Source organism: Bubalus bubalis, chromosome 11 (assembly GCF_019923935.1).
Source record: "Bubalus bubalis isolate 160015118507 breed Murrah chromosome 11, NDDB_SH_1, whole genome shotgun sequence".
Classification (NCBI taxonomy): Eukaryota; Metazoa; Chordata; class Mammalia; order Artiodactyla; family Bovidae; genus Bubalus; species Bubalus bubalis.
The window spans coordinates 9265162-9290716 of NC_059167.1; the positions used below are offsets into that span (position 1 = coordinate 9265162).

The 25555-nt window shown below is 38.5% G+C and overlaps 1 long non-coding RNA gene across 1 annotated transcript in view; it reads left to right on the forward strand.

The window, feature by feature from the left end:
• The first annotated feature begins 1566 nt into the window (after positions 1 to 1566).
• Positions 1567 to 25555, forward strand: part of LOC123464721 — a 34577-nt gene continuing 10588 nt past the window's right edge. Inside the window, exon 1 of the long non-coding RNA XR_006639761.1 lies at positions 1567 to 1957. This is a non-coding gene — a long non-coding RNA (uncharacterized LOC123464721). The remainder of the gene's footprint in view (positions 1958 to 25555) is intronic.

The following is a 25555-nucleotide window of genomic DNA, read 5'->3' on the forward strand; positions in this document are numbered from 1 at the left end:
CATCTCAGCACATTTCAACAAGGGATCCCTACACTGCACATAAAGGGGAAAGACAACAAACACACAGTCTTTTTACACAACTCTCTATATATATATACACCTACACAGAAACTTTCACTGTCAAGGATTGCCTACTTGCCTTAAATTTTCATAACTTAGAAAATTTAAATCCTTCTTTGCAGTGAAGCAATATCCCCCAAAGAACTGTTCCTGGCTATAGGATAGAATTGGCACTTCATTCCAATACTAACTTTTCATAAAGAAAAGTCTGCTCCAAGACTATGGGTATTGAGTGAGGCCAGGTAATCATGATTCAGGGCTTGGATACACATGGGAGGAGAGTTAGCCATTTGCATCATCCCCAGCATCTGGTAGTTTTACCCAGCATATTGTGTGTGTGTGTGTGTGTGTGTGTGTGTGTGTGTTAGTCATTCAGTCGTGTCTGACTCTTTGTGACCCCATGGACGGTAGCCTGCCAGGCTCCTCTGTCCATGGGATTCTCCAGGCAAGGACACTGGAGTGGGTTGCCATGTCCTGACCTAGGGATCAAACCCAGGTCTCCTGGATTGCAGGCAGATTCCTTACCGTCTGAGCCACCAGGGGAGCCATTAGCATTTTTTAAAAATTTGTAATCCATGTAACTGTAAAAGGTTAATATCCAAACCATATAAAGGATGCCAACAGTTAGGACTGAAACACTGTAGTAGAAAAATGGGCATTTCACACAAAGGAAAATCTAATCACACAAAGGAAATCTAAAATGGCTAATAAACCTTACTAGTAATGTTATAAATCCACATGAAAAATACGAGACCCAATTTATGCTCATCACATGGGTAAAAACTAGAAACTGGACAAAACCAGGTGTTGATGCAATCTGGAGGAATGGTGATGCTGGTGGGAAAGCAAGTCACCTCGACCCCTTGGAAAGACAGTGGTACTCACTGGCCATGTGCTGTTCAAATAGCTCCACTGTCAGTGGCTTGTGAGTAGGCTGTGTCCAGCCATCGGGCATCTGGATTGGCCTGTGAGAGCCATCCACCGTCCTGAAGAAGGCCCCATGCCACCACCACCAAGGAATCTCAGAAACCTTCCCAGTCCGTGTGCATCAGGGACGTGAGCTCACAGAGAAGCTAGTGTTTCTCCACCCCTAACACGTATGACTGGCAGCTCACATGGGCACCAGTGAGCCCGCTCGTGGCAATCGTGGCCAAGCCATCCCTCCCAGTCTGAGTGGGGCCAACCTGTTTAATAACAAGCGACTTTGGAGGCACCAGGGCTTCCTCTTTGCTCTCCTGGACCATCTGCTGCGGGGCCCCGGCTGACTCCAGAACACTGGAATTGTCCCATGGGGTGGAGGGCTCTATGGTGAGAAGCTGTCTCCTCCAGCCACACCCCTATTAAACTGGCCAAGCAGCGAGGGGGCCCTGCGGCTCCCCACCAGCCTTGGCCAATCTTCCCACAGCTTCAGGAAGGACTGAGCTAGAGTCACCCAGCAAAGATGCTCCCTCATTCTCAGAAACAGTGTGAGATCATAATGTTTTCTGTTTGTAGCCTCTTCTTGGCATGATTTGTTACGTGGATCTCGAGACCTGAGAAACCTTGTCAAATAAAGATTCTCTAACAATCTGTTGCGGCTGCTGCAGACCTGGGATTTGGTCCTTTAACAAGATGCAGGTGATGCCAATGGGCCTACACGTGGTCCACGAGGAGCCAGGGCAGTGGCTTCAGCTCCCATCCCGCCTCCAGCGACCTGCAGTTGCACAAACCAGTGTGGCATCTGCAGCCGCCCCGGCACTCCAGCCTCCGCAGGAGAGTCAGTGCAGCCAGGCGGCGAGGACAGGACAGGATCCCCGAGGACAGGCCAGGACAGCCTCACACAGGGACGGTGACCAGCCAGACGGCCAAGCCTGCCGGGGAAGGTTGCACGGTGGTTCTGCGAGCCCTATGCCTCCTGGTGAGTTCTGGTTGCCTTAATCAGTGTTTACTCAGTGGCCTCTGGAAAGTTCTGGTTCCGTTTAATTCTGAGTTTGCTCAGTGGACTCCGGAAGGTTCTGGTTTCATTTAATTTCGACTTCTCAGTGAACTCCAGAAGGTTCTGGTTCTGTTAATTCCATGTTTGCTCACGGACTCCAGGAGGTTCTGTGTGTCCTGGTCCGGTTCAATCTCGAATAATTATAATTATTATTTCTTGTCAAATTCCCCAAAAGCTATATCTTTTGGCTTGTTTTAACCACTATATTTATGGAAATGCATAGCTTTAATTTTTAGCATAAGGAATGTTAGGATGTTTGACTTTGTGTAGGCTTTTCTGTTCCTTAAAAAAAAAAAAAAAACAACACTTGGCAGTTATAAAGATGTTTCTGTGCTTCTGCTGCCTGATTTAGCACACACAAATTTCCAGGAGCAACATCAGTACATCAAAGGATGTTCTTAAATAATTCATATAATTAAATTAAAGCTGCTTCAGAGCACCTTTCAGAGTCTGGAACATTTTTGATTGCAAGTGAGTCTCCAAAAGGACTTCTCAAAAATAAATGGTGATGGCAAAACCAATACAATATTGTAAAGTAATTAGCCTCCAATTGAAATTAAATAAATCAATAAATAAATGGTGAGTGGGTAAAATATGCATTTAAGAGTTTGTTGTATATATTATTTTATGACATTAGGAAAATAAGGAAAGTAGGCATAGGAATAATGACCTTTTATAAACAATACAGGAAAGTGCCTTCTTTATTATTTAAAAAAAAAAATTGGCTATGAACTTGCAAAGCAAAACAAATGCCTAAAGCCTTTTTCAGCTGCTGTCTCTGTATTGGAGGGCGAGTTGATAGGCTTGCACTGTTTCTCCATAGATCAGAAGAAGGAAGAAGAAGTATGTCTAGAATATTCAGACTAAGTAATAATCAGTAAAATAGTCTCACTGTCCTGTGTCCCTGAGAACAAAACATACCATCAGAAAGGTTCATAAATCCAATTCAAGAAAGAACGATTCATTAGAATTGCAAAACGACATAACTACTAGATTTTACTAAATGGTGGTAGTAGTAAATATATTTTCTGAAATTTTAGTTTTTTTTTTTTTTTAATGACTTCCATTCAATTAAAATAGAAATACCTGAATTTAGATGTAACGCCCCACAAGCTTAGGAAATCCTTGTCCTGTTATTTTACATATGTTTCTTCTAACAACCTAATCTGACAATCTCCCTGCAGTTAAATTATCTCATGGGCTTTCAAAATCTACAATTGCAATTACTTCTCACAAAAATGTAGTTATTCATTATATTGTATACTACATCCATTCAGTTGCATTGGTACCCTACCAGAGAAGATAATAAGGAAAGTGAGATTAATTTTTTGGCCTTTCTGACATTTTAATTCTGTAAATTTTTTTCAACAAAGAACAGTAAATTTCATACCTGGAGTAGGTGTAAATCTTGAAGCGTTTATAGTCTTTAGTCCCAACTGAATAATAACTTTGCTACTAAAATGATTTAAAATTTACCAAAATAAAGGGCTGAATGGTACAAAAGGTGGAGTTTTCTATTAATTTATCTTGTCTATTGGCCTTGAGTCTTAATAACAGAGAATGAGAGAAGAGTGGCTAAAATAAACATTGAATTTATGTTGTCTTAATTTTTAAAAGTCACAAACTTGTGTAATATTTATAACTAAAACATATGATAGGAGATGGTGTTTAGAAGTTGAGAAAAGATGAGATCAAAGAAAAAGGTTAGCAAGACTGGCAAATGCCTCAATGTAACTGAGGTGTAACTTCTGCAAGAGGAATAACATTTTTTAATATGCCACTGCTTACCAGGTTCTCTCCCATTTTTCAAGGTCATGATTACTGCAGTATTTTCATAATAGTGTTTATAATTATGAGCAGAATCTTTCATGTCTCATCGAACATGCCTCTATAAGTTTTTGTATACTAGTGGATATGCTTAATAAATGAGTTAGAAGTTATATGAGTAGTGATTATTGATTTTTTTTCATTCTATAAAACTTCACAAGCTAGTCAAAAACCATTGGTCCAAGTATTTTCATTTTAAGAAATTTTCCATAATATGTCACAAAGTGCTCCTTTAAGAGGAATTTCTTTATTCTGTTCAACGGAGTAAATATGATTCAGTATTAATCTGTAGGTAGACCATGATGAAATGCATAATCTGCTCATCTTTTAAAGCTGTTGCTGTGTGTCAATAAATGTGTATGGGATAGGAAACCATTAGTATTTCCATATTTGACTTTCCTTTCATCACACAAGCCATACCTCCTTATTGTCTGTATATATGCCCATGATTTTCTTAAGAGAAAAATGAAGCTAGCTCATTAAGCGGAGAAGGCAATGGCACCCACTCCAGTACTCTTGCCTGGAGAATCCCATGGATGGAGGAGCCTGGTGGGCTGCAGTCCATGGGGTCGCTAAGAGTTGGACACGACTGAGCGACTTCCCTTTCACTTTTCACTTTCATGCATTGGAGAAGGAAATGGCAACCCACTCCAGTGTTCTTGCCTGGAGAAGCCCAGGGATGGGGGATCCTGGTGGGCTGCTGTCTATGGGGTCACACAGAGTTGGACACGACTGAAGCGACTTAGCAGCAGCAGCAGCAGCTCATTAAGCGGAAGGAAGTAAAGGTGTCCTAATCATAATAACTAAGCTCTGTCTATAAAATATTTTATACAAACCAAACTATGGAAAATAGAAAATCTTAAATTATGTGCTTATATTTCATTCCTGTCCAAGAAATCTCCACACAGTTCTAGAGAACAAATTTAACAATGCCGAGTGGTGGTAGAGGCTTTTATTTAAGGATGTTTGTAAGTGAAATGGTTTCTAGGCTTTCCTGCAGCTGAGACATTCTCCTGATACCCATGGGTCTGAGCTGGAAATAGTGAGAAACTAAAAAGTAAGAAAAGATAGTTTCAGGGCACATTCCTTCAGCAATTTGTGCTCAAAAATTTCTGAGATGAGCTAGATAAGGGGTTAGGTTTGAGTAAACGGCAAAATAAACAATGCATTTTAACATATGGAGGCAGCCAACCTGCAAACTAGCACAAAATACAAATATATCTTTATATTGGGGAAATAAACAACATTGTTTAGTAGGGTTTCACCATTGAACCAGAAGACAGAAAATTCCTTGGATCATGTCCTTCCCCTGATGCTTATTAAAAAGGGGGGTAATAAAAGCACCATCAGCAATCAATTTAGAAAATAGGCACAATCTCCTACAATACTCTTAAATGTGATGGCCAGTAAGATCACCACACACATATAAACAGTAAGGAGTGATTCTATAGAAGTCCTACTTAAGATTTGACAAAGCTCTGACAGTTCTCATAATATACCTTGTTAACAAGAGTAACTGAAAACCAAACAGTAAAACACGAGGGTTGGAGAAATGACCCACAGCCTTACCACTCCACCTAAAAATGATATATGTCACTTCAAGCAGAGAGAAAAAAAATTCATTCGAAAGACAGAGTATTGTTTCAACTGAATTTTGCTGCTCACTCCTCCATTTCCCTGGTCACACAGGAGTGGCTACAACACAAATATCAGCAGATTTTCATTCTGCAGCTTTGTTCAGACCTTGCTTTTATAAGGAATTTTGATTGACTGGTTAATTGATCATGATTCTGTTTCCACTCGCCAGAGGCCAGTTTATTTTCTCTCTGCTACCTTTTAATGAGAGCTTGATGTATTGGAAGGAAGGCGGGAGGGATGGAAGAAAGAAGGAAACAAAAAGACAAAGAATCATCCTGGAAAAATTATAGCACAAAGAATAGAATGTAAACCTCTTTATCATTTCTTACTTTCAGTTCAGTTCAGTCACTCAGTCATGGCCGACTCTTTGTGACCCCATGAACCGCAGAACGCCAGGCCTCCCTGTCCATCACCAACTCCCAGAGATCACCCAAACCCATGTCCATCGAGTCGGTGATGCCATCCAACCATATCATCCTCTCTCATCCCCTTCTCCTCCTGCCCTCAATCTTTCCCAGCATCAGGGTCTTCTCCAATGAGTCAGCTCTTGGCATCAGGTGGCCAAAGTATTGGAGTTTCAGCTTCAACATCAGTCCCTCCAATGAACACCTAGGACTGATTTCCTTTAGGATGTACTGGTTTGATCTCCTGACAGTCCAAGGGACTCTCAAAGAGTCTTCTCCAACGCCACAGTTAAAAAGCATCAATTCTTCAGCGCTTTCTTTATAGTCCAACTCTCACATCCATACATGACCACTGGAAAGACCATTTAATGCTTTATAATTATACAATAAAAATATAAACTTCATAAAGAGCTCAAACTATAGTTAATGATAAAATTAAATGACAAGGGAGATTTGAAAACAAAGGAAGGCAAAAAGCATCATACAATAATAAATTAGAAATATTAAGAAGTGTAATGTATCTAAAAATATATGTACTAATAATTAACTCTTGAAAGTAGTGACAGCAGCTAAAAATTATTGGTAGATAAAACTACACAAATGCAACTATTATAAATGGGAAAAATGGTTGATAAACTGGTGTGTGGGAGCACCAGATGCAAAAATGTAGATAATAAAACCAGTTAGATTGCTGTGTAGGTAACAGAGGCCCATCATTTGGAAGATGGTAAGATTTAAGATGTTTTTGGAGGTAGAGGCAACTGGATATGGTGTTAAAAGTAAAAATCAAGAATGAATAAGGAGTGAATTGTATAGTTTTGGTCTGGTGCAATGGATGGTGTCATCTATTTTGAAAGCAAAACATTCAGTGTATTACATGGGAAAATATTTGGAATGTGTTTTGGACATATTCAGTTTGAAAGCATTTTAGCTTCTAAGCAGAAGTTCCAAGAAGATATCTGGGCATATGTCCAGATTGTAAGGAAGAGATAAAGGTTAGAAAACTAAACTGGAGATTCAGCAAGCTAGAGAGTGGCCTTTGAAACCATAAAAGTGGATAAAATTTCCTAGACAGAGGGCATAAAGCGAGAAAAGGATTCAGAAGAAGGATAAGAATCTCTGCAAAAAATAGAGATCTATTAATAGTACAGGAATAACTGGGCTTCTCTTGTGGCTCAGTGGTAAAGAATCTGCTTGCCAATGCAGGAGACATCGGTTTGATGCTTGGGTCAAAAAGATCCCCTGAAGATGTAAATGGAAATCCACTCATGTATTCTTGTCTGGAATATCACATGGACAGAGGAGGCTGGAAGGCTACAGTCCATGGGGTTGCAAAAGAATCAGACATGACTTCACTACTGAACAACAACAACGTAGGAATAATTGCCTGAAAAAAGCCTTAGACGGAGTGTTCAAGGCAGGAGGAAAATATGATTGTGTAGAGGCATAGAAGACTAGAGGACAGCATGCTTATTGAGATAGGGATGGGGAGTGTTCAACAGTGTAAAATTTTTCTGAGAGTTCAATAAAATGAGGGAAAATTTGTTTTTCACAAGCTTTTATTCCTAGTAACACTGGTCACTTCCTATGGTGCAGTGGGATAAAACCCCAGTTAAAGGGAGTTGAGAGAGAATAGGAGAAGACAAAATAGAGACAGCCAGCATAGACAACTCATAGAGAACTATTTACCATGAATCGAAGCAAACAAGTTTTGAGGATGGTTGAAGGAAAGTGTAGACAAGATATTCTGATAAGCGTAAACCTGACCGAGTTTTGAAATAAATGTGAGTAGCCCAGGAGAGAAGGATAAAATGTTGATGCAAGAAATATAGGAGCTAATTTCAGGAATACCATTCCTGAAAAATTGAAAGGAGATGGGAAACAGAGCAGCACAAATGGAAGATTCAGTTTAGAGACCAAAGGGACGTATCCACTGTAGCAATAAGGAAGTCAAACTGTAGTCGTGTAGGTTCATAAAATTGGTAATTTGTGGCAATACTCACATGGATTTTATTATTGAAGTACCAGTTCAGTTCAGTCGCTCAGTCGTGTCCGACTCTTTGCGACCCCATGAATCGCAGCACGCCAGGTCTCCCTGTCCATCACCAACTCCCGGAGTTCACCCAAACTCACATCCATTGAGTCGGTGATGCCATCCAGCCATCTCATCCTCTGTCATCCCCTTTGCCTACTGCCCCCAATCCCTCCCAGCATCAGAGTCTTTTCCAATGAGTCAACTCTTCTCATGAGGTGGCCAAAGTACTGGAGTTTCAGCTTTAGCATCATTCCTTCCAAAGAAATCCCAGGGCTGATCTCCTTTAGAATGGACTGGTTGGATCTCCTTGCAGTCCAAGGGACTCTCTAATTTTATGTTAATTATTGCTATAGAGCAAAATGATTCAGATATATATGTATATATACATTCTTCTTCATATTTTCCATTATGGTTTACTATAGGATATTGAATATAGTTCCCTGTGCTACACAGTAGGAACTTGTTCATATGGATTTTCTTGATAAAAGATGTTGTAGTGCCATCAGCTGAAAGTTATGAAAGAGGGTTGGAAAAGAATAAGAGGGATTTGAGAGGCTGTGAAAGAGTCCTCTTTGAGAATAAGGGAATGAATTAACCAGGCAAGTGTTGAAGGCTTGTCTGGCAACATTGAGTATCCATTTGAAATTTGTGGTTATAAATTTGAAATGAATCTACTCATCAAAATATTTTTTTTTGCAAGCAATGTTCTGATGCTATATATGATTGCATGTATTGTTAATAGGTTTGTCAAGCAAGCACTTTCTTGAGACAGGAAAGGGAAAATAAATAAATTTTCAATTTATTCATTTTATTCAAATTAAATACATTAAAGTTTTTCTCTTGGGTTGGCAAAAAAGTCCACTCACGTTTTTCTATAAGCTGTTATGGAAAAACCCAAATAATATTAAAATATGGAATATTGTCCTAGTAGGGATATGAAGATCTGTGGAGAACAGGCATTATAAAAAACAAGTCTTAGAGTTAATGGATTGAAACATCTCAAAGAGCAAGCTGGAGAAATAAGACAAAAATATTTAGAGAGTGGAGGAGTTGAAACAGATTCTATAGTTGTTGCCAATCTGGTGATGACTAAGGATAGAATCTCTGTGAGTAGGTGATTGTAGTAGAGTGTAAAAAAATATTACTGATATGTATAAAATATTACTAATGTAAACTAGAAGTCAAGAAATGGAGAGGCATGTATAAGAAGCCACATAATTGATAGTTATTTTATTAAAAAGAAACAAAAATTATGCCTTTAACATCAATGATTCCTTAACCACTTTCTACTCCAACACAAGCAAGTGATATAACATCCCATCATCAATCACACAATACTTATTCTAAAGGGAGAGGTGCATTTGAGGCCATGCCACCTTAGAAGGTTAATTTTATAGCATTACTGAGAGACATATAAGACATTTCACATTTGGAAAAGTACTTTGCCTCAATAGCCCTTCCTCTGAACCATACCCAAGTAAGCATGATTAACCATTTTTATTATTACTCTTTTTTTTTTAACTTCTCAGAGATTTGGCACTATTTTATTTTTTTAAATTTATTTTCAGTTGAAGGATAATTACTTTGTAATACCGCATTGGTTTCTGCCATACATCAACATGAATCAGTCATAGGTATACATATGTTCCCTCCCTCTTGAACCTCCATCCCACTTTCAACCCCTTCACAGCCCTCTAGCTTGTTACAGAGCCCTTGTTTTATACCAAATTCCTGAGAGTTAATAAGAAATACATGATATAATATTCCTCTATTATGGAAACTTAAAATTATAAGTTATGTGGAGAGTTTATCACTAGATTTGCTGTCTTCAAAATAGGCAGTGATCAAGGGCAATATCACTTCAAGAATGGGTAATGATGGTTGTAAATTTCTAACATGATTTCCAGAGTATGCCCATGGCTGATTTCCCACTAAAAGTACCATACAGATGATCTATAGAAGAATGAATCAATTATTACACACAAAGTATTTGGGCCTGAGCTCATTTGTCTGGAGTTTAGATTAGATTTGATTCAGGGAGGAGAAAAATTATTTTCTTTCAATAAATGAATAGCTAGGTTCTGATGCCAAACTATCCTGCCATTTGATCCTCTGAGATACCATTTTTATACATCATCCATATTTTAGAAATGTCATATCTGATACTTCAAATAGCTATATGATTGCTTGAGATGGCAGTGATTAAAGTATAGAACTGGAATTTGGACTCATGTTTTCTAATTCTCAAAGTCACTGTGCTCACCATGATGCAATAGATGCCTGCTGGTCACAAAGGCTTTCGCTTCACCCTGTCAGGGTTTGGTTTACAGACTTGAGTACTAACTGAGAACACTTTTTAGATGATAGAGTAGAAATTTCATTTTTTGTAATAGTGAACTTTGACATCCTCATAGTGGTGACTGAGTTGGTGAATAGGACAAACACTGCAGAATCATAAATATGCTTTAATCTTAATCTAAAAGCAATATAAATGCATTCCTATTTATTTTAGTTAATTCATAAAGAAGACATCAGTTTGGTTCTTTTTAATTCATATAATATTCTTTAGGACTTTTAGCACTCAGTGAACTAAAATGGACTGGAATGGGTGAATTTAACTCAGATGACCATTATATCTACTACTGTGGGCAAGAATCCTTTAGATGAAATGGAATAGCCATCATAGTCAACAAGAAAGTCCAAAATGCAGTACTTGGATGCAATCTCAAAAATGACAGAATGATCTCCATTAATTTCCAAGGCAAACCATTCAATATCACACTTATCCAAGTCCATACCCTGACTAATAATACTGAAGAAGCTGAAGTTGAACAGTTCTATGAAGACCTACAAATCCTTCTAGAACTAACACCCAAAAAAGATGTCCCTTTCATTACAGGGGACTGGAATACAAAAGTAGGAAGTCATGAAACACCTGGAGTAACAGGCAAATTTGGCCTTGGAGTACAGGATGAATCAGGACAAAGGCTAACAGTTTTGCCAAGAGAATGCACTGGTCATAGCAAACACGATCTTCCAACAACACAAGACTAGACTCCACACATGGATATCACCTGATCATCAATACCAAAATCAGATTGATTGTATTCTTTGCAGACGAAGATGGAGAAGTTCTATATAGTCAGCAAAAACAAGAACAGGAGCCGATTGTGGCTCAGATCATGAACTCCTTAATGCTAAATTCATACATAAATTGAAGAAATTAGGGAAAACCACTAGACCATTCAGGTATGACCTAAATCAAATCCCTTACAATTATACAGTGGAAGGGAGAAATTGACTCAAGGTATTAGATCTGATAGAGTTCCTGAAGAACTATGGACGGAGCTTCATGACATTGTACAAAAGGCAGGGATCAAGACCATCCTCAAGAAAAAGAAATGCAAAAAGGCAAAATGGTTGTCTGAGGAGGCCTTGCAAATAGCTGTGAAAAGAAGAGAAGTGAAAGGCAAAGGAGAAAAGGAAGCATATACCCATTTGAATGAAAAGCTCCAAAGAATAGCAAGGAGAGATAGGAAAGCTTTTCTCGGTGATCAATGCTAAGAAATAGAGGAAAACAACAGAATGGGAAAGACTAGAGATCTCTTCAAGAAAATTAGAGATACCAAGAGAAATTGTCATGCGAAGATGGGCAAAAGAAAGGACAGAAATGGTATGGACCTAACAGAAGAAGAAGATATTAAGAAGAGGTGGAAAGAATACACAGAACTATTCAAAAAAGATCTTCATGATCCAGATAACCACAATGGTGTGATCACTCACCTAGAGCCAGACATCCTGGAATCTGAAGTCAAATGGGCCTTAGGAAGCATTACTAGACAAAAAGCTAGTGGGGGTGCTTTCACTCCAGTTGAGCTATTTCAAATTCTTAAAAATGAAGAAAGGCATTGCCAAAGAATGTTCAAACTTCCACATACTTTCACTCATCTCACACGCTAGCAAAGTAATGCTCAAAACTCTCCAAGCCAGGCTTCAGTAATACATGAAACGTGGAATTCCAGATGTTCAAGCTGGTTTTTGGGAAAGGCAGAGGAACCAGGGATCATCAAATTGCCAACATCTGTTGGATCATCAAAAAAGGAAGAGAGTTCCATAAAAACATCTATTTCTGCTTTATTGACTATGCCAAAGCCTTTGACTGTGTGGATCACAACAAACTGTGGAAAATTCTTAAAAGATGGAAATACCAGACCACCCGTCCTGCCTCCTGAGAAATCTGTATGCAGGTCTAGAAGCAACAGTTAGTACTGGACATGGAACAACAGACTGGTTACAAATTGAGAAAGGAGTATGTCAAGGTTGTATATTGTCACCCTGCTTATTTAACTTATTTGCAGAGTACATCATGAGAAACACTGGGCTGGATGAAGCACAAGCTGGAATCAAGATTGCTGGGAGAAATATCAATAACCTCAGATATGCAGATGATACCACCCTTATGGCAGAAAGCGAAGAAGAACTAAAAAGTCTCTTGATGAAAGTGAAAGAAGAGAACGAAAAAGTTGGCTTAAAACCCAGTATTCAGAAAACAAAGATCATGGAATCTGGTCCCATCACTTCACGGCCAATAGATGGGGAAACAGTGGAAACAGTGACAGGCTTTATTTTGGGGGACTTCAAAATCACTGCTTATGGTAACTGCAGCCATGAAATTAAAAGAGTCTTGCTCCTTGCAAGAAAAGTTATGACCAACCTAGACAGCATATTAAAAAGCAGAGACATTACTATGCTAACAAAGATCTGTCTAGTCAAAGCCTTGGTTTTTCCTATAGTCAAGTATGGATGTGAGAGTTGGACTATAAAGAAAGCTGAGCACTGAAGAATTGATGCTTTTGAACTGTGGTGTTGGAGAAGACTCTTGAGATTCCCTTGGACTGCAAGGAGATCCAACGAAATCAGTTAAATGTTCATTGGAAGAACTGATGTTGAAACTGAAATTCCAATATTTTGGCCACCTGATGTGAATAACTGACTCATTGGAAGGGACCCTCATGCTGGGAAAGACTGAAGGCGGGAGGAGAAGGGATGACAGAAGATTAGATGGTTGGATGGCATCACTGAGTTGATGAGTTTGATCATGTTCCTGGAGTTGGTGATGGATGGGGAAGCCTGACGTGCTGCAGTCCATGGGGTCACGAAGAATTGGACAGGACTAAGTGACTGAAATGAGCTTTAGTCTTTTTGTAACTCTCATTCCCTCCATACAATCTCTTGTCCTCATTCCTTGGGATATTTTATCCTTTAAGAAAAAGATGTTATGATGTATCTCATGCTACATGATCAGGATCAATGATCTTATTTTTTCAGTATTAGGATGTAAGTCAGAAAGCTTAATTAACCTAAAATAAATGCATAAAATATTATATAACTGCAAAAAATACATATTTAATCACACATTGCCTGGCCATCAACATTGCTTATAAAAGTATTACAATAATATATTAGGTATATATTTTCATGATATCTGTATTTAATTTTATGGATATTATATGTAAAAAAATTACTGGTTTAAATGTTTAATTGGCAAAAAAAAAAAAATGGACCATTTAAGTAGGTGTTCATCTGCCCAGTCATGTCCAACTCTTTGCAACCCCATGAACTGCAGCATACCAGGCCTCCGTGTCTCTCACTATCTCCCTAAGTTTGCCCAAGTTCATGTCCATTGTATTGGTAATGCCATCCAGTCATCTCATTTTCTGATGCCCTCTTATCCTTTTGCCCTCAGTCTTTCCCAGCATCAGGGGCTTTTTCAATGAGTCAGTTTTTTGCATCAGGTGACCAAAATACTGGGGCTTCAACATCTGTTCTTCCAATGAGTATTCAGGGTTGATTTCCCTTAAGATTGACTGGTTTGATTCCTTGCTGTCCAAGGGAATTTCAAGAGTCTTCTCTAGCACCATAGTTCAAAGACATCAATTCTTTGGTTCTCTGCCTACTTTATGGTCTGACTCTCACAACCGTACAAGACCACTGGGAAGACCATAGCCTTGACTATAAGGACCTTTGTCAGCAGGCTAACGTCTCTGCTTTTCAACACACTGTCTAGGTTTGACATAGCTCCTGCCAAGAAGCAATCATCTTTTGATTTCATGGCTGCAGTCACCATCCATAGTAATCTTAGAGCCCAAGAAAATGAAATCTGTCACTGCTTCCACTTTTATCCCATCTATTTGCCATGAAGTAATGGGCCAGATGCCATGACCTTAGTTTTTATAATATTTAGTTTTAAGCCAGCTCTTTCACTCTCCTCCTTCACCCTCATCAAAAGGCTCTTTAGTTCCTTTTCACTTTCTGGCATTAGAGTGGTATCCCCTGCATATCTGATGTTATTGATGTTTATCCCAACTATTTTGATTCCAGCTTATAATTCATCCAGTCTGGCATTTTTCATGATGTTGTCAGTTTATAGGCTAAATAAACAAAGTGACAGCAGACAGCCCTGTCATACTCCTTTCTCAATCTTGAACCAATCAGTTGTTCTATACAGTGTTCTAACTGTTGCTTCTTGACCTGCATACAGGTTTCTCAGGAGACAGGTAAGATCATCTGGTATTCCCATCTCTTTAAGAGCTTTCCACAGGTTGTTATGATCCACACAGTCAAAGATTTTGGGGGTAGTCCATGAAACAGAGGTAGATGTTTTTTCTGGAATCCCTTGCTTTTTCTATGACCCAGAGTATGTTGGCAGTTTGATCTCTGGTTCCTGTTCCTTTTCTAAAACCTGGTTGGGCATCTGAAAGTTTTTGGTTCCCATAATGCTGAAGCCTAGCATGCCAGATTTTAAGCATGACCTTACTAGCATGGGAGATGAGTGCAATTGTCTGAAGGTGAGAGTATTCTTTAGTACTACCTTTCTTGGAATTGGGATGAGGATTGACCTTTTCTAGTCCTTTGGCCATTGCTGGGTCTTCCATATTTGCTGACATACTGAATGCAACACCTTAATGGCATCATCCTTTAGGGTTTTGAATAGTTCTACTGGGATTCCATCACATCCACTAGCTTTATTAACAGCAGTGCTTCCTAAGGCCCACTTGACTTCAGAATGTCTGGCTCTGGGTGACTGACCACACCATCGTAGTAAACCAGTTCATTAAGATCTCTTTTGTACAGATCTTCCATACATTATTTCCATCTGTTCTAGATCTCTTCAGCATCAACTAGGTCTCTACCATTTCTATTTAAATGGTACTGTCCCTAAAAAATAGTAAAAACTGAAATATTTATTTCTGAATACTTAAGATTATGTTTGAATATATTCAGTTGGTTATGTTCATGTCATAAACTTTTTATTAAAAATTAGGTAGTAAAATTTTGTATATATAGGTACCTCCCTAGATTTTTTTGTTGGATGCTTGTCTTTCTTATACTTATAGGTTCTATAGCCACATTGACATCACCCTCTTCAAGCAAAAATCTTGTGATGCTGAGTTTATGTTATTGACACCAAGTCTATATCTTGGTTGAGGTGAAGATGGCAGAGAATTAACATATAAGCAAGTACTCTATACCCCAAGTATTTTTCATATACATATTCATTTCATATTCAGGATACTCCTGGTAAGGGAAGATACCAGAATTCCCATGTTGCAGATGAAAAATAGGAAACTCTGGAATATACAATTATGAGTATTGGAGCCAAGTTTCAGTAACGCCCCTGTTTGCCTCTTGATGACAACCCTACCACACATCTGTGACATCTCAAAACTCTTCAGATCCATCTGGAAGTAGACAATTCATGCACCACGACTCCAACAAATGCCCGAATTTCTCTAATTTTCTCTGTATGGTTTCTTATTTCTGGTCATGTGCATTCTCTTATACTGTAGACTCCCAAATGTCAGAGGCTGTGTCCTCTGTTTCCGATAAAATTCTTGACCCCTTACAGTGGGTTGATCAACACATACTGCTAATAGTTAGATGAGACTATGAGTATTAACACAAAAATTATTTTTCTTGGCACATGTGGATCAAACTTTCTGCAGGCTCGTTTTCACATTCCATCTGAGCCCACATGTCATTAGAAACAACCCATTGACATAATGCGAAATGTCTGTTCATTTGTGTGGAAAGATGAGGGGCCCCATCCAGACAACTGTGCAAACATTAAACAGTCACATAAAATAAACTCCTAACATTATATATGAGCACTGGAGTCAGGAGATTTTGTGAAGTGGTGAGTGAAAGGGAAGTTCAAAAACATGAATATTTAGGTATTTAGGCAGAGCAATAAAGGAGTGGTAGAGATATGGGACATTGCTCTGTGATTTAATTAATCATTGCTTAGCTGGGGAATGGGTGGGATTCTAGAGTCCACTCAAGTGAGGGAGAGTGGGATTGTGTGGTGACCTGGTCGTGGTATGGTATGGTTTGGGAGAAGACTAACAAAGGAGGAAAGGGACTGAACAAAATCAAAAGAGTGAGAATTGGAGAAAGGGAGGGGTGCTTCAGTATGTTTTGGAGTCTACAACAAAGAATATAGAATGTCTAAAGTTCTGAAGTAAAAAGGAGAACAGTAGCAAAATTGGAAATGCTCATACAATTCCTTCACTCTGCTTATGCAACAAGGACCATTTATTCATCCTTTAATCAACACCAGTTATCACCTTAGCAAGATGAATGGAAAAAGTGAATTGTAGGACATGGAAGCAAAATGTAAATGTTTCTTCTCTCCATGTTTCATTGGCATCCATGGGAGAATGGATATTTTATTAATACTAAACAATTGTTTGTATTGAACAGTTGCCAAGTCATGTCTGACCTCTTCACGATCCCATGGACTGCAGCATACCAGGCTTCCCCGTCCTTCATCATCTCCTGGAATTTGCCCAAGTTCACTTCCATTGCATCAGTGATACCATCCAACCATCTCAATACTTGTTCAGTATTGAAAGGTCTAGTGTTGCATGTATACAGAATATGATGTTCTTGAACGTGGACACTGATGCAAATAGAGACATGTATGTAGATACTCATAATTAAATATAGGTTAAAAATGGAGATAGCTTTCACCGGTTGTAAGAGCTTCCCAGGTGTGTAGTGGTAAAGAATCTGCCTGCAGCTCAGGAGACACAAGAGACCCATGTTTGATCCCTGGTTTGGAAAGATCTCCTGGAGGAGGAAATGGCAGTCCACTCTAGTATTCTTGCCTGGAAAATCCCAGGGACAGGAGAGCCTGGCGGGCTGCAGTCCATGGGGTCCCAAAGAGTCAGACACAGCTAGCTAGTGTGTGTTTGTGTGCACACGTGCACACACACACACACACACACATGCTACATTATACTTTGAATAAAATTCACACTTTTTTTATGGCCTCCAAGATGCTGCATTAATCAGCCTCTATTTATCTCTAGAAACTCATCTGATGTCACTCACCTTTTATACTATATCTTCTGTCAATCTCTAAAATACATTAAATAAGTTCATGAAAGAGGACACTTTATTTAAAATCAAGAAAGGAGGAAGTTAAAAAGATACGTGCTTATGATTTATATATTGTCAGTACTGTTCAGTGCAGAGGCAGAGAGTGCTACTGACATGTCAGTTCTCAACCAGATGGTACCTGTAGTAGGCTGAATGGTGGCTTCAAAAAATAATGTTTTTGTTTGTTTATTTGTTTGTTTTTGTCCCTGAAATCTGTGAGCATGACTTAGTTTGGGGGAGAAAATGGCTTCTGTATATGTAATTAAGAATCTTAAGATCAGAGTATCCTGAATTACTTAGGTAGGTCTTTCCTAAGTCCAGTAATAAGTGTCCTTAGAGACCAGAGAAGTGTAGGTAAAAGTGATGGAATACAGAGGCATAGATGGGAGGGATGTGGCCACAAGCCAAGGAATCCATGGAACACTGAGAGCCATCAGAAGCTGAGAGAGATAATGACGGGTTCTTCATATAGCTTCCAGGGGAGTGTGGCCTTACCAACATTTTGATTTCAGACCTCCGTTCTCCAGAGCTGTTAGAAAATAAATTCTTTGTGTTTTGAGCCTACAAAAATATTCAGTTCAGTTCAGTCACTCAGCCGTGTCCGACTCTTTGCGACCCTAGGAATTGCAGCAAGCCAGGACTCCCTGTCCATCACCAACTTCCAGAGTTCACTCAGACTCACATACATCAAGTCGGTGATGCCATCCAGCCATCTCATCCTCTGTCGTCCCCTTCTCCTCCTGCCCCCAATCCCTCCCAGCATCAGAGTCTTTTCCAATGAGTCAACTCTTCACATGAGGTGGCCAAAGTACTGGAGTTTCAGCTTTAGCATCATTCCTTCCAAAGAAATCCCAGGGCTGATCTCCTTCAGAATGGACTGGTTGGATCTCCTTGCAGTCCAAGGGACTCTCAAGAGTCTTCTCCAACACCACAGTTCAAAAGCATCAATTCTCCGGCGCTCAGCCTTCTTCACAGTCCAACTCTCACATCCATACACAACCACAGGAAAAACCATAGCCTTGACTAGACGAAACTTTGTTGGCAAAGTAATGTCTCTGCTTTTGAATATGCTCTCTAGGTTGGTCATAACTTTCCTTCCAAGGAGTAAACGTCTTTTAATCTCATGGCTGCAGTCACCATCTGCAGTGATTTTGGAGCCCAGAAAAATAAAGTCTGTCACTGTTTGTTTCCACTGTTTCCTCTTCTATTTGCCATGAAGTGATGGGACCAGATGCCATGATCTTCGTTTTTTGAATGTTGAACTTTAAGCCAACTTTTTCAGTCTCCTCTTTCACTTTCATCAAGAGGTTCTTTAGTTCTTCTTAGCTTTCTGCTGTAAGAATGATATAATCTGCATACCTGAGGTTATTGATATTTCTGCTGGCAATCTTGATTCCAGCTTGTGCTTCTTCCAGCCCAGCGTTTTCATGATGTACTCTGCACATAAGTTAAATAAGCAGGGTGACAATATACAGCCTTGATGTACTCCTTTCCCGATTTGGAACCAGTCTGTTGTTCCATGTCCAGTTCTAACTGTTGCTTCCTGACCTGCATACAAATTTCTCAAGATGCAGATCAGGTGGTCTGGTATTCCCATCTCTTGAAGAATTTTCCACATTTTATTGGGATCCATACAGTCAAAGGCTTTGGCATAGTCAATAAACCAGAAATAGATGTTTTTCTGGAACTCTCTTGCTTTTTTCAATGATCCAACGAATGTTTGCAATTTGATCTCTGGTTCCTCTGCCTTTCCTAACACCAGTTTGAGCATCTGGAAGTTAACGGTTCACATATTACTGAAGCCTGGCTTGGAGAATTTTGAACATTACTTTACTAGCGTGTGAGATGAGTGGAATTGTGCAGTAGTTTGAGCATTCTTTGACATTGCCTTTCTTTGGGATTGGAATGAAAACTGACCTCTTCCAGTCCTGTGGCCACTGCTGAGTTTTCCAAATTTGCTGGCACATTGAGTGCAGCACTTTCACAGCATCACCTTTCAGGATTTGAAATAGCTTAACTGGAATTCCATCACCTCCACTAGCTTTGTTTGTAGTGATACTTTCTAAGGCCCATGTGACTTCACATTCTAGGATTTCTGGCTATAGGTGAGTGATCACACCATTGTGATTATCTGGGTCATGAAGATCTTTTTTGTACAGTTCTTCTGTGTATTCCTGCCACGTCTTCTTAATATTTTCTGCTTCTTTTAGGTCTATACCATTTCTGTCCTTTATCGAACCCATCTTTACATGAAATGTTCCCTTGGTATCTTTAATTTTCTTGAGATCTCTAGTCTTTCCCATTCTGTTGTTTTCCTCTCTTTCTTTGCACTGATTGCTGAGGAAGGCTTTCTTATCTCTCCTTTTCTTTAAATTGGTAGAAAGCATATGGAGTGTAAATTTAATGACAAATATGTAAAAATGGATCTGTAGATACATTAATTGTAGAATTTTCTAGGATGGATATGATAATCAGTACAGTAATATAGATTCACAAAGAGTCAGACATGACCGAGTGACTGAACAACAACAGTAACACAGAAGGAGCTTACACCAACTGCACCCATGTGGCTCATGGAAACGTCAGAGCAAACATAGCTGTGTTCAGTTTACCAATAAAATGCATATGTTAAAGTAGATGGAAGAATTTTGAATTTACATGTATTTCATTCTAAAGAAATTATAGATTATTTTGATGCAAGGTAAAACATAAGTGTGTGTGTGTGTGTGTATGTATAATATATGAACAAGTGTATGTCTTTAAATTCATAGCTAGTGTTTATAAAGGTTTAATAAGGATATGCTTCTGTTGCTGAGTCTCATAAGACAACCTCTATATTGGGTATCAGTTCAGTTCACTCAGTCATGTCCGACTCTTTGTGACCCCATGGACCACAGCATGCCAGGCCTCCCTGCCCATCACCAACTCCCAGAGTTTACCCAAACACATGTCCAGTTGAGTCAATGATGATATTGGGTCTAGATAGTGTAACTGAAAGTGGGATCCAGCTATTTACCACTCAAAAGTCAATAAAGATTCAAGGTTCATGGAAAGGAAAGTTTGCTTTATTTTGGATGCCACCCACCAGGAAAAGGGGAGAGGGGAGAGGATGGATGCCTGTCCAAAGGCTGACTTCCCACCCTCTCCTGATAATCAGTGGTCAGGAGCTTTTACAGACAGAGGGAGGAGGCTACATACTGAAAAGACATGGCTAGCTCTGAAGGTCATTTTGGAAATTAGTCATCTCTGTGGTCTGACCAGCATCATTTTGGTTGTTTTATGTACAGTTCATCTTCAGTTACAGAGTCAGTTTTTTCCCATTTCTTTGAGGCCAGCTCTCAGAATTGTGGCAGCTTATGTCATGGCTACAGTCTGGTCATCGTGTATTAATAGTTAACTTCTCCCAGCTGGTGGGGGTTTCGGTATCTACAGAACATACCACAGGATTTGGCTCAAAATATTACCTATAGCCCTTGAGAAGGAGCAAAAGGTTTTGATAAGGAACTAAAGGTCCTCGACTATGCTTAATGACTCCATTATTATTATTTGTTCTCCTTTGACTGTTTTCCTTTGCTTTTGCATTTTCTCACTTCTCTAATTAAACGTTTTCTTTGGCTGAAGCTTTTCCACAGACAAAAGTCAGGCAAAGGACATTGTGGGTGAGTACCACAGAATCCTGCTCTGTCTCAGTAATGTTATAGGACGGATGTGGAACTAGAACTTTCCAACGCCATGATTAAAAAACCTGCTTCCAATAACCACATCATAGAAAATTGTGTCCCTTAGGCTTTATACTCCACGAAAATAACATCTCTGTTTTAGTTATGATTTGGTTTGTGTCACTGCCCTATATAGGGGGATAATATAGATCATTAGGTTGCAGAAAAATCAAGCATGTATAAATAAATGCACATAAATTAAAATGTCATAACATTGTTCTTTTATAGAAATTATATAATAATAAGGCAGTGTGGAAGAAACAGAGTAAAAAGAAAAGGAGGAGGAAAAAGAAAAGGAATAAAAGTTTGCTTCTAAGAAATGCACTGAAATTGTAAGATTGGTACTAGGTACTTTTATGATGTCTAATTCTCCAATCCTGTGTGTATTATTACCCCCTTATTTAGGGGTAGAGAAATTGAAGCTTAAAATGTGGAGAAAATACAATCATTTTGGTAATCCACAAATTAAAAGTAGATGGTTGATCAAAGAGAAAGACATAACAATTTTAAATATCTATGCACTGGACATAGAACACCTCGATACATAAGACAAACACTAACAGACATAAAAAGAGAAATTGACAGTAAAACAGTAATAGTTGGAGACTTTAACACCCCACTCACACCAATGGACAGATCATCAAAATAGAAACTTAATAAGGAAACATAAGCCTTAAATGATACAGTAGATGATATGGATCTCATTGATGTCTTCAGAACATTCCATCCAAATGCAGAAGAATACACCTTCTTCTCAGGTGCACATGGAACACTCTCCAGGATAGACCATATCTTGGGTCACAAATCAAACCTCAGTAAATTTAAGAAAATTGAAATCGTATCAAACATCTTCTCTGACCACAACACTATCAGAATAGATATAAATTACAAGAAAAAAAACTGTAAGACACACAAACACATGGAGATTAAACAATATGTTTCTAAATAACTAACAGGTTACTGAAGAAATCAAAAGTGAAACTAAAAAATTTCTAGAAACAAATGACAATGAAAACATGACAACTCAAAACCCATGGGATGCAGCAAAAGCAGTTATAAGAGGAAGTTTACAGCAATACAATCCTACCTCAAGAAATAAGAAAAAACATCAAATAGACAACTTAACTTTACACCTGAAACAACTGGAACAAGAAGAACAAAAAAAAAAAATTGGTATAGGGAAAGATATCATAAAGATCTGCAGAGAAATAAATGAAAAAAGAAATGAAATAATAGTAAAGATTAATAAAACTAAAAGCTGGTTATTTGAGAAAATAAGCAAAATTGGCAAACCTTTAGCCAGACTCATCAAGAAAAAGAGAAGAATCAAATCAAAAAATTAGAAATGAAAAAGGAGAGGTTACAACAGACAATGCAGAAATACAAAAGATTATAACAGACTATTATGAACAACTATATGGCAATCAAATGGATAACCTGGAAGAGATGGATAGATTTTTAGAAAAGTTCAATCTTCCAAGACTGAACCAGGAAGAAATAGAAATCATTAACAACCCAATTACTAGTGTTGAAATTGAAACTATGATTAAAAATCTCCCAAAAAACAAAAGCCCAGGACCAGATAGCTTCACAGGAGAATTCTATCAAACATTTAGAGAACAGCTATTGCCTATACTTCTAAAACTCTTTTTAAAAATTGCAGAGGAAGGAACACTTCCAAACTCATTCTACGAGGCCACAATCACCCTGACACCAAAACCAGGCAAAGACAACACAAAAAAAGAAAACTACCAGCCAATATCACTGATGAACATAGATGTAAAAATCCTCAACAAAATTTTAGCAAACAGGATTCAGCAACACATCAAAAAGCTCATACACCATGATCAAGTTGGGTTTATTCCAGGGATGCAAAGATTCTTCAATATACTCAAATCAATCAATGTGATACACCATATTAACAAAATGAAAGATAAAAACCATGTGATAATCTCAATAGATGCAAAAAAAAAGCCTTTGAAAAAATTCAGCAACCAATTATGATCAAAACTCTTCAAAAAATGGACATAGAAGGAACCTACCTCAACATAGTAAAGGTCATAGATGATAAGCCTACACCAAACATTATTCTCAATGGTGAAAAACTGAAAGCATTCCCTTAAGATCAGGAACAAGACAAGAGTGTCCACTTTGACCACTATTATTTAACATTGTTCTGGAAGTCCTAGCTACAGCAATCAGAGAAGAAAAAGAAATAAAAGGAATCCATATCAGAAAAGAAGTAAAGCTCTCACTGTTTGTAGATGACATGATACTGTAAATAGAAAACCCTAAAGATAATATCAGAAAATTACTAGAGCTAATCAGTGAATTTAGCAAAGTTGCAGGATACAAAATCAATACACAGAAATCATATGCATTTCTATATACTAACAATGAAAATTCAGAAAGAGAAATTAAGAAATCAATCTCAGTCACCATTGCAATGAAAATAATTGAATATCTAGGAATAAACTTACCTAAGGAGACAAAAGAACTGTATACAAAAAATTATAAGACACTAGTGAAAGAAATAGAAAATGACATAAACAGATGGAGGAATATTCCACGTTCCTGGGTAGGAAGAATCAATATTGTGATAATGATTATATTACCAAATGCAATCTATAGATTCAATGTGATCCCTATCAAATTACCAATGACATTTTTCACAGAACTAGAACAAAAAGTTTCACAACTCATATGGAAACACAAAAGACCCCGAATAGCCAAAGCAGTCTTGAGAAAGAAGATTGGAGCTGGAGGAATCAACCTTCCTGACTTCAAATTATATTACAAAGCTACAGTCATCAAGCCAGTATGGTACTGGCACAGAAACAGAAATATAGAACAATGGACCAAGATAGAAAGCCCAGAAATAAACCCATGTACCTATGGGTACCTTATTTTTGACAAAGGAAGCAGGAAAATACAATGGGGCAAAGACAGCCTCTTCAGTAAATGATGCTGGGAAAACTGGACAGCTACATGTAGAAGAATAAAATTAGAATACTTCCTGATGCCATACACAAAGAAAACATGTATTAAAGACCTAAATATAGGACCAGAAACTATAAAACTCTTAGAGGAAAACATAGCCAGAACCCTCAATGACATAAATCAAAGCAAGATCCTCTATGATCCACCTCCTAGAGTAATGGAAATAAAAACAAAAGTAAACAAGTGGGACCTGATTAGACTGAAAAGCTTTTGCACAGCAAAGAAACTATCAGTCAGTTCAGTTCAGTCACTCAGTCGTGTCCGACTCTTTGCGACCCCATGAATCGCAGCACGCCAGACCTCCCTGTCCATCACTAACTCCTGGAGTTCACCCAGACTCATGTCCATCGAGTCAGTGATGCCATCCAGCCATCTCATCCTCTATCATCCCCTTCTCCTCCTGCCCCCAATCCCTCCCAGCATCAGGGTCTTTTCCAATGAGTCAACACTTTGCATCAGGTGGCCAAAGTACTGGAGTTTCAGCTTTAGCATCATTCCTTCCAAAGAAATCCCAGGGCTGATCTCCTTCAGAATGGACTGGTTGGATCTCCTTGCAGTCCAAGGGACTCTCAAGAGTCTTCTCCAACACCACAGTTCAAAAGCATCAATTCTCCGGTGCTCAGCCTTCTTCACAGTCCAACTCTCACATCCAAACATGAGCACAGGAAAAACCATAGCCTTGACTAGACGAAACTTTGTTGGCAAAGTAATGTCTCTACTTTTGAATATGCTATCTAGGTTGGTCATAACTTTCCTTCCAAGGAGTAAGCATCTTTTAATTTCATGGCTGCAGTCACCATCTGCAGTGATTTTGGAGCCCATTCTGAGGGTTGTCTCTTCACTATGCTTATAGTTTCTTTCTACTTCATGGGAAATAGATGGGGAAACAGTGGAAAGAAACTATAAGCATAGTGAAAAGACAACCCTCAGAATGGCAGAAAACAATGGAAAATGAAAACAATGGCAAAGGATTAATATCCAAAATATACAAGCAGCTCACACAACTCAATACCAAGAAAACAAAACAACCCAATCAAAAAGTGGGGAAAAGACCTAAACAGACATTTCTCCAAAGAAGACATACAGATGGCTAGCAAACACATGAAAAGATGCTCAACATTGCTCATTATTAGAGAAATGCAAATCAAAACTACAATGACATATCACCTTACACCCATCAGACTGGCCATTATCAAAAAGTCTACAAACAATAAATACTGGAGAGGATGTGGAGAAAAGGGAACACTCTCGCACTGTTGGTGGGAATGTAAATTGATACAGCCACTATGGAAGACAGTATGGAGATTCCTTAAAAAAAAAAAAAAAAAAAAACCTAGGAATAAAACCACCATGTGACCCAGAAATTCCACTCCTAGGCATATACTCTGAGGAAACCAAAATTGAAAAAGAACATGTATCCCATTGTTCATTGCAGCACTATTTAAAATAGCTA